This window comes from Symsagittifera roscoffensis, chromosome 1, assembly GCF_963678635.1.
Source record: "Symsagittifera roscoffensis chromosome 1, txSymRosc1.1, whole genome shotgun sequence".
Taxonomy (NCBI): Eukaryota; Metazoa; Xenacoelomorpha; order Acoela; family Convolutidae; genus Symsagittifera; species Symsagittifera roscoffensis.
Genome location: NC_087062.1, coordinates 9,558,811 through 9,569,416, shown reverse-complemented (window position 1 = coordinate 9,569,416; position 10,606 = coordinate 9,558,811).

The window sequence follows — 10,606 nt, the reverse complement described above, 5'->3', positions numbered from 1 at the left end:
TCAACCTGACACATGGGGAAGGCCCATGCCACTGCCTGGCATGGACAGTGTGGTATCCGGAGCATTCAAACCTCTGCTTGATATGGGACGTTGCTTGATATGAGAAATTCGGTCAGTCCGGTTACCCGACCATCAGCAAAGGTCACACTTTTTGTGATGAGCTCGATGCTGGCGTTGCGGTGGATCGAGGAAAACGTGACGAAATATCGAGAGTCGACTGCACCAACAGCGGAATCAATACATGCCATTGATTACAACCGGATGCTTGATTTATTTGAGACTGCGTGCGAAGTATTCTCTATACCCATGGAGGTGAGGCACGTGTGGAGTCGCATAAGACTCTTCCCATGGTTTTGAGCGACGTTGACGTCTTGGTTGTACATGGTGACGAAGGATCACATGAAGAAGCATCACGAAAATTATCGACAGTTCCTGCCGAGATAGGGCTGGAAGCTTTCAAGAGACCCTTGCTAACCCATCGCAATGCGATAACCACGGGTTGGAAAAGAGTCGGTAGAGTGTCTCGAGAGAACACCAAATCGATATTGGAGGAGCACATGGCGAAGAACGTGAGCCTGAGTTTGAACAATTCCTTTTGCCTGAATAGGGAATCTAAAGTGAAGGGTCTGCCGAATCAGGCGAAAAGGCTACAAGAGCAAAGGGAGTGAATGGGCGCCTACGAACAGCTGAAGGCATGGCAAGAGATCGTAATCAGTTTCCATGACGAAGAAGAACTGGCAAGGCAGATTACGATGTCGAGTGTACCAGGACCCATCACCTCCAAGACAAGGGGCACGAACTGAAGAGGGTGTTCTGGGATTGGTTCTTGAGTCGTTAGCGGGGGATAAAAAAAATTGTTACTAGTATATTATATCTACTATATAAATCAAAATGCTGCATGACAATTTTCTGAATGATCAAAACAAAAGAAATTTTAATGATAGCTTACAAAGCGGAAATTAAGGGTGCTGGTGTATGCAGATTTTGATTGCTTTTTAGCGATAATGTGACAATTTTGCATGGTTGTGAATTTTGGGGTGTAGATAAAGTTAAATCTGCTGCAAACTTCGGTAAATGACCACTGGCACTGTATCTTGAGACGCACTCAACTTTCTGCGGCTCACTGACAGACGACGACACACGATGAGGACATCGATCTTGAGTCCGGGGAGTATGTGCCAGTCGGTCATATTTGGAAGTTTGACCTTGATAAAACGTTTAGTCTTGATTTTGGGGTAAAATGCAATTTTTCAAAATTTCGAATTGTGCATGTCATGCTCAAATTTCTCGCGACAACTGAAAATACCAGCAAATAAGATTAGAAGATTCGACCTACAATTGCGGGAAAGTAGTCAAAATAGCAACGGGAAATTGCTTTTTGCGGTTTCCAATACCTAATTCCAACGAGAGTAGAGCTGTCTTATCCTTGGCAGGAGACAGAAAGTAATTGCGAATATAGGAGAAGTAATTTAGAGTGGACAAGAGTGAACCTTCGGTGGGAAGGTGGACAGCTGAAGCCGCCGATTGGTCCAGACTAAAAACTTGTTTCTTGAGTTAAAACTTACTTATTTCAATTTTCTCGAGTTAAACTCAATTGCCCTATCAATTCTAGAGTTGTTTCATAGTTTAGTTACTCAATTCCAGAGGTCGTGTCGGTATGTGAGTACCCAATTTAATTTTCTTGAGTGTGTTTTATATTATTATGTTGAGGTACGGAGAGTTTTTGGGCTGATCCATCTGAAATGGATCAAAGGTCCACTGTTTAATAAAAAGTAGCTAAACATAAGGTTCCGACCCTGTTTTTAACGGCGTTCGCGTATTTTGGGTATTTTGAGACCTGAGTGTGGGGGCGTTCTTATTTTCTAGAGTGGGGGAGGGGGTATTTTGCTTGTGGCCTTTAAGCTGTAACGCGGGTTTTAGTCTCATGTCGCAAATGAACCGAATTAGCTACGACCGCTTGAGGTAGAAAAACACAAGAGATAGTGTCCCTGACTCTTGAGCCAATTGTTATAGGGCCTATTTCTCTTTAATCTCATTTGTGATTTAAGTAGGCGACTTACACAAATTAAGCCTTTGTAACATTCGCCCAGGCATAACACAGTGACGGAGCGTAGTAAGGGTCCCTATTGACGACTGGCAGACGACAGTTACCATAATCCCACTCGTTTTTAACCGTCTTGACGCAGCCAGTTGTTTTGGGGCTAATTTTATGTTACCATCTGTGGGCTATCAATCAAATGACTTTGATCAGCTTTCAATTGCAGGCAAAAATGATCCGATAGCTGGGTCTCGGATCCCCAGGCAGCGCGATCTTTTTCGAAAACACGGCTAGAAAACCACAAAAAGATGTTTTCAGTTACACTTGTATACTAGATCCAGTAGAGATGGATCGTCTCTTTTCTCGACTCTAACTGCTCATGCTCTCAATTACTAAATTACTTTCTGATTAAAATCCATGCGTTCAGGACATTACATCAGCTAAAAACAAATAAAGTTCATTAAAAATCTCTGTGCACCGGGCGCCCAATTCAGACCCCTCCAGGATAGAACGTCGTTATCTCCCAATTTTTTTCCCGAAAGGGTTTGGATCCGTCCCGAATGTCCCACTGGAACATTTTTTCCAACTGTTTTCTTTTGGTACGCCCCTTATTGTGTCTTTGTGTCACGATAAGAGGTTTCGTTTATTTCTTATCTTCTCGTACGAGTCATTTTCGTCTGGCAATCGATTGTTGGCTTTGACCCGTTTTTCAGTCAAAATTGGGGTTAGATATTTCTGAGAAATGTTCAGATCCAAAACGAAATTTCGAAAATCAAAATCTGGTAATTTCTGAGCCTCCTTTTCATTTTAACTTCAACAAGAACGCTTCTATCGTTGTTTTCAGCGTGCGTCAAAATACTCGGCATTGCCATCCGGAGGAATGGCACAATTCAAACCGTATTTATATTACTGACGGTCGAAGAATACAATTTCGAAAAAAAAGTGCACCGAAATGCAATGTTTCGAACTTAGCGAAAGAAATAACTCAAACTTTTACATCAAAAAGGCACTGCTCTAAAAATGTTGGAGACTTGATTTCGATTTAGATTTGATTTTGGGGTTATTAGGAAATGAACTTGGACTTGAATGGCAGATAGTTCGACTTTATGACTTGAATTTGAGTTCAGAAAGATGCCTGATCTACACAGATGGAATATTGTTAAGAAATTTAGAAGCATTTTTCAAACGTTATCGCTCATTTTATGCATCACCAAGATTAGCATTTTTACAATATTAGACAATAATTAAAGAACATTAGAAAACTTGATTTCCTTTGATTTCAAGAGTTTGAACGCTAATGACTCGCTCAATGAAGCTATTGAAATGGCCATAAGCACTTTGTATGAGCTAACCAATCCTCCGGAATTGTCTCACAAAAAGTGGAAATTCTTTAAAAATTTGGCTATGAACAAGGTGCACTTCAAATGCAACGGTTTGCGGTATATTCCAAAAGACGATTTATCCAGGGGCACTTCCTTTGCAGTAAAATTAGCCATTTTGTGGCTCATAGATTACGAAACTATATGAAAGAAAGAAGTTCCAAAATGACGTTGCTGAAAAAAGATCACAACCGAGTCTTCCGTGGAACTCAGAAAAAGATGATACGTCGAACTAAAAAGGTAGAATGCGAAGACTTGATGAAACTAAGAATTTTCATGCAAACTTCAAGCCTACTATAGAAGAATTCTATCGCAGCAATCATTAATGTAAATTTTTCCATGGACATTCAATCGAGTTTTCGAAAGAACCCCAAAATGAGAAAAGTTTGGGAGAGCATAGAAAAAAATTTGGTAACAATGCATCGAAAAGTAGTATACGGAAAAATGATCGGAGAGCGTTGTATCTGAAACTCTTGACAAAATCCGTGAAGGCAAGAAAATGTTAAATGTTTTGGCATTAAAGCATATAAACGAGAATTGGTTGATGGACTCACCCCTTTTGAGAAAGCAATATTGAGGCAATCAATTACAACTGCTAGCTGCAAAATTAAAGCAATTTTCCGGGTCACAAATATTATTCACTGCAAGAAAATAAAAACATCCTTGCCCCTCTCATTAATTTTTGCACGTGAACTGAGATTCATAGTGGCGTTAGGCTAACAAGTAGTGGGCTTAACTCCCTTTTATCGACTAGACAGTGCAAAATTTAGTCAGGAGGGTTGATGAACGTCACGCGCAAAGAAGACAGCTTTTGCCAGAATGTGGAAAGGAGTTAGGCAGAATTGCTGAGCTGAAGTCAGAGCTTATAGACCAAACAGTTATCACTCATAAGCTACTCACAGTAGAGGTTTGGCATGTTTGGAGGGAAACATCGAAAATCAAGACGCGCGAAGAAATCAGGAGCCACGAGCAAACACTAAAAATGTAGTATAACTTTAGTCAGGTAGAATAATTTCTTGTTAATAGAACTTGGGTAGAATAGTTCCAAAAAAATTGACATGTCAGATTTAAAAAGAAAAATATCCCGAAACAAAAATATATTACAAAAAGAACCAAATTAAAATTTTCCGAATTGCAAATGAATTTTTAATAAAAAAATATTAGTTTGTTTTGTAGTTACAGTTGTATAGTTTTTCTGCCATTAGTTTTTCAAGCATTTTTAGATGAGTTTATCACTTTTTCCTGGTCTTTGATAAGTTCGTAATTTTCGAAAGATTTTTAATCCTGATGATACACAAAAAAGGCAACATCATATGAATTAACATTCGAAAAATCTTATCAGAAAGATTATGGCTGACAACGAAAAACTAAGTTTTGCTTTACAAGAAAATTTTTTTTTGGAAGCCTAGAAAACCTTCAGATGTTACAGTGAATATCGAAAAAAGTCCAGAAAGAAGTACATTCTAATTTTCGATTTGCAGAAAAGACGCGTAACCAATTTCAGATTTCAATCCACTAAAAATGAAAAAGGAAGAGGGACGTTTTCCTCTCAACACTTTCATGGCACAATTCAAACCGAATTTATCTTACTGACGATGGAAGAACACATTTTCGAAAAACAAAATGCACCGAAATGCAATGTTTCGAAATTAGAGAAAGAAGTAGTTCAAACTTTTGCATCAAACTTGTAAAACTCGAACTTTTACAAGGAAAAACTAAGCTTTGCTTTACAAGAGAATTTTTTTTTGGGAGCCTAGAAAACCTTCAGATGTTAAAGTGAAAATCGTAAAGTCCAGAAAAAAGTACATTCTAATTTTCTATTTGCAGAAAAGACGCGTAACCAATTTCAAATTTCAATCCACTAAAAATGAAAAAGGGAGAAGGACGTTTTCCTCTCAACACTTTCATGGCACAATTCAAACCGAATTTATCTTACTGACGATCGAAGAATACATTTTCGAAAAAAAAAATGCACCGAAAGGCAATGTTTCGAAATTAGAGAAAGAAATAGTTCAAACTTTTACATCAAATTTGTAAAACTCAAACTTTACAAGGAAAAACTAAGCTTTGCTTTACAAGAGAATTTTTTTTTGGGAGCCTAGAAAACCTTCAGATGTTACAGTGAAAATCCTAAAGTCCAGAAAAAAGTACATTCTAATTTTCTATTTGTAGAAAAGACGCGTAACCAATTTCAAATTCCAATCCACTAAAAATGAAAAAGGGAGAAGGACGTTTTCCTCTCAACGCTTTCATGGCACAATTCAAACCGAATTTATATTACTGACGATCGAAGAATACATTTTTGAAAAAAAAATGCACCGAAATGCAATGTTTCGAAATTAGCGAAAGAAACAGTTCAAACTTCTACATCAAACTTTTAAAACTCAAACTTTTACAAGGAAAAACTAAGCTTTGCTTTACAAGAGAATTTTTTTTGGGAGCCTTGAAAACCTTCAGATGTTACAGTGAAAATCGTAAAGTCCAGAAAAAAGTATATTCTAATTTTCTAATTGTAGTAAAGACGCGTAACTAATTTCAAATTTCAATCCACTAAAAATGAAAAAGGGAGAAGGACGTTTTCCTCTAGACGCTTTCATGGCACAATTCAAACCGAATTTATATTACTGACGATCGAAGAATACATTTTCGAAAAAAAATGCACCGAAATGCAATGTTTTGAAATTAGCGAAAGAAATAGTTCAAACTTTTACATCAAACTTTTAAAACTCAAACTTTTACAAGGAAAAACAAAGCATTTACAAGAGAATTTATTTTTGGAAGCCTAGAAAACCTTCAGATGTTACAGTAAATATCGAAAAAAGTCCAGAAAGAAGTACATTCTAATTTTCGATTTTCAGAAAAGACGCGTAACCAATTTCAAATTTCAATCCACTAAAAATGAAAAAGGGAGAGGGACGTTTTCCTCTCAACACATTCATGGCACAACTCAAACCGAATTTATCTTACTGACGATCGAAGAATACATTTTCGAAAAAAAAATGCATCGAAATGCAATGTTTCGAAATTAGCGAAAGAATTAGTTCACACTTTACATCAAACTTGTAAAACTCAAACTTTTACAAGGAAAAACTAAGCTTTGCTTTACAAGAGAATTTTTTTAATCGAGCCTAGAAAACTTTCAGATGTTACAGTGAAAATCGTAAAGTCCAGAAAAAAGTACATTCTAGTTTTCTATTTGTAGAAAAGACGCGTAACCAATTTCAATTTTCAATCCACTAAAATTGAAAAAGGGAGAGGGACGTTTTCCTCTCAACACTTTCATGGCACAATTCAAACCGAATTTATCTTACTGACGATCGAAGAATACATTTTCGAAAAAAAATGCACCGAAAGGCAATGTTTCGGAATTAGAGAAAGAAATAGTTCAATATTTTACGTCAAACTTGTAAAACTCAAACTTTTACAAGGAAAAACTAAGCTTTGCTTTACAAGAGAATTTATTTTTGGGAGCCTAGAAAAACTTCAGATGTTACAGTGAAAATCGTAAAGTCCAGAAAAAATTACATTCTAATTTTCTATTTGTAGAAAAGACGCGTAACCAATTTCAAATTTCAATCCACTAAAAATGAAAAAGGGAGAAGGACGTTTTCCTCTCAACGCTTTCATGGCACAATTCAAACCGAAATTATATTACTGACGATCGAAGAATACATTTTCGAAAAAAAATGCACCGAAATGCAATGTTTCGAAATTAGCGAAAGAAATAGTTCAAACTTTTACATCAAACTTTTAAAACTCAAACTTTTACAAGGAAAAACTAAGCATTGCTTTACAAGAGAATTTATTTTTGGAAGCCTAGAAAACCTTCAGATGTTACAGTGAATATCGTAAAAAGTCCAGAAAAAAGTACATTCTATTTTTCTATTTGCAGAAAAGACACGTGACCAATTTCAAATTTCAATTCACTAAAAATGAAAAAGGGAGAAGGACGTTTTCCTCTCAACACTTTCATGGAAAACTGACATGAAACAAAGAAAATGTCAATAATATGTATCAAATTATCAGGAAACCAGAAGTGCTGTTATTGCGTTTTGAGCCGAGAAGAAAATGAAGGCAGCATTATTAGAGAGCACTCTTCTTAAAGCAGCTTCTGAACTTGAAATCAACTTTGAGGAAAGGTAGGACTGTGAACTATAATTCACTGATTTTTTACTCGTAGCCATCCAAATATTCGTTGATTTGAACTTACTTCAAAGTATTGAAGGCATATAATCTCTCCTGGTAAAATTAAAAGGCTATTTTGAAGAAATACACAGAACCGCTACAAAATAAACGTGAGAAAAGTTTGGCTTTTTTCAAAGTAACCCCGTATGTTTTTCTATAAAAATTTTCAACTTTTATTTCGAAAATGTTTGTCTCTTTTTTAAGCCGACGGAATTGATTATAGAGGACCCTGTTTTGTTTAATATTTCCGCTCGACTGGCAAACTTTTAGTATTGGCGTTCGCTCCTTAGAATTAGATTTGGCGCCAAAGGCACATTTAGAAAAACTTAAGGGTCAGTCAGCCAAAAATCGATGACTCAAAATAATACCAAAGGGGTTCACAGGAGGTCGTCAGGAATTAAATATATAAGAAGGGAATTCGTGCGCCCCCTAAATCCGCTACTGAATTTTGATGCTACCATCTTCATTTTAACATGTTAGATTAAACACGTGAACAGATTTTCTATGTAAGTTGCGGCATGATCAACTTTTGGCAATTAATTTTGGTCGTCACTTTTCATTGCATTTCAAACTTCACACTGGGAAAAAAATCAATTAAGATCTGTACATTGGTAAATTTTTCCTAATAAATCAGATTTAGAGGCATACAATAATTCCGATATTTTTTCGACTTTAGTCTTTATCTTCTCTTTAGACAGGATACTTTCTGGCTGACTGTTTCATGTATCCCTTGTAGTAGTCTTTGAGCCATCCCTTCACAATGAGGAACTCGGCCGCCCTCACCTCCTTCACAGAGTCCGGGTCCAGAGGGTTGCTAGTCCTCAGGTCCAGATGGTGGGCGGAGTTGGCGATGGAGAGAGTGTAGATTGTGGGGTTGCCCAGGTTGTCCGACACTCCACCCGCCTGCCAGGGGTCAAGGTCACCGTTGCTGAAAATCAATCGAAATAACTGAAACAACGAACACTCGCGAAAAAACAACTTGCAAGAATTGACACCATCTCACAAAACTTGAGGAAATTGACAACTCACCACTTTTGATTATTTAATGAAAACTTGGCATTGGTAATTAAGGAATGCTTGCTCCGCTTCGCTGGCCTTACATTTGGTTCATGTAAAAAAATGAGCTCGACCCGGGTTGCCATGCATGATTTGTATGGAAAATGATTAATCATACGTAGCACATACGTTGATTTTGAAAACCCTCAAAATAACATTTTAACGGAGTAAAATAGTAATAAAACGGTTTCTCAACATTATGCAAGCTGTTGCAAAATATCAAAAATTTTCACCATGCAAATCATACGTCGCAACATATATGGTGCTACGTATGGAAGAGATTTTTCACCAAATTTTTTTTCTCTAGAAAACCGTAAAAAACGACTAAAAAAACTATCCGTAGTGCAAAATACGCTTTTAATACATTTTGATTTTTTTTCCACCATGCAAACCATACGTCGCACCATATATAGTGCTATTTATGCAAACGATGTTTCCACACAAAAACAACTTTAATTGAGCATGCAATATCATAATCAACACCGAAAATTTTTGGTTAATTTTGGGGTTTATTTGCAGTTTCAAATATTAATGAATAAGCTGAGAATATAACTTTGGTTAAAAAATGTGTGAAGAGAAGTCAAAAAAATGTTAGATGTTTTTTATTTTTGATTTTCGGAACAATTTTTTTTTGGCATATCATGGAACGAGTTGAAAAATAGAATTCTGCTTCAATCAGAACGTTTCTGATTATCACAACATACTTTTAAATTAGGATAATTTTTCAATAGTAAAACGTTTAATAATTTGAAAAACAGATCTGACATCGAAAAAAGCTTTTAATATGGAACCAAACTTAACGTTTTCTGTCGCTCTTTTGATGTGTTTCTTTCATAAAATTTCAGCGTTTACACTGAGAATAAATTTCTGTTAGAAACAGTCGCTTTTGAGGTGATTATTGGTTAAAAAAAAGAAATAGGTAAAAAAAAGAAATAGAGGTTTTTTTCTCTTCATTTTAAGAGAAAAATTTATTCTGTTAGCAGATACCTCGAAGTGCACAAGATTTTCAGCTCAAATATGTTATGTTAAAGGTTTTTAAAAAAACAATGAAAACTAATTTTTACACAAGAAAACAACTATAAACAAGCAAATGAGTCAAAACATGAAGTACTTCGTCTTTTTCGGTGAACACATTTTAGAAAAAGAATTCAGATTACTTAGTTGATAGATCTGAATTGTATCATGTTTTTTCACCTTTCATTGGTTAGAGTATTTGCAGATATGAAGATAAAGTTTTTTCGCTGATTTAGAAATCAAAAATGTTTTCGTTACAATAGAACACCGTCATAAAAATTAATTGTGCCTTGATACACATTTAGGTAACAAGTAACAGAAGTATTCACTCATTTAACAACTAGCACTTGACCAAATACTTATTGACTATGCAGATTGATCAGAAATAGCAGAATAGTGAATTGCTCTGCAGAAATAGCAAAATTTTTAACTGAGAAGAGAGAGACACTTCCGTTTTTATATAGACAAAACCATATCTTAAAATAAAAAAGAAAGTGTGTAAAAAGTACACTCAATTCTTTTGGAAACAATTTGAACATACTTCCTCAAAAAGATGAAAAGAGAGACATTAGCGTTTCTTAGAATTATCAAAACAACCGTAAAGCCCGCCACGTATGAGTGCTGTAAAACTCAACCTTAGCTCTGAATTGTTTCATTAAAAGAAAACTTTGCAGTGTATTTTAATAGCACGCTGGCTGATCATAAACATAGTGTCAAAAGATATGACGCTAGCCAATTCTAAATTCTCAAAATCCTTACGAAAAGAAAAAAAAGGGTTTGGATATCAGATTAATTTTAAATTGGACCTCGAATTGAGTCTATAACTTGTATTTGGCAAGATCCGCCCTTGATTTAAGAGTTTAAAAACTGCGGCTTTTATTTTGCAGGCAAACATGTTTAGGGTTTAAAGTTCAAAGTTGTTGCGGAAGTATCG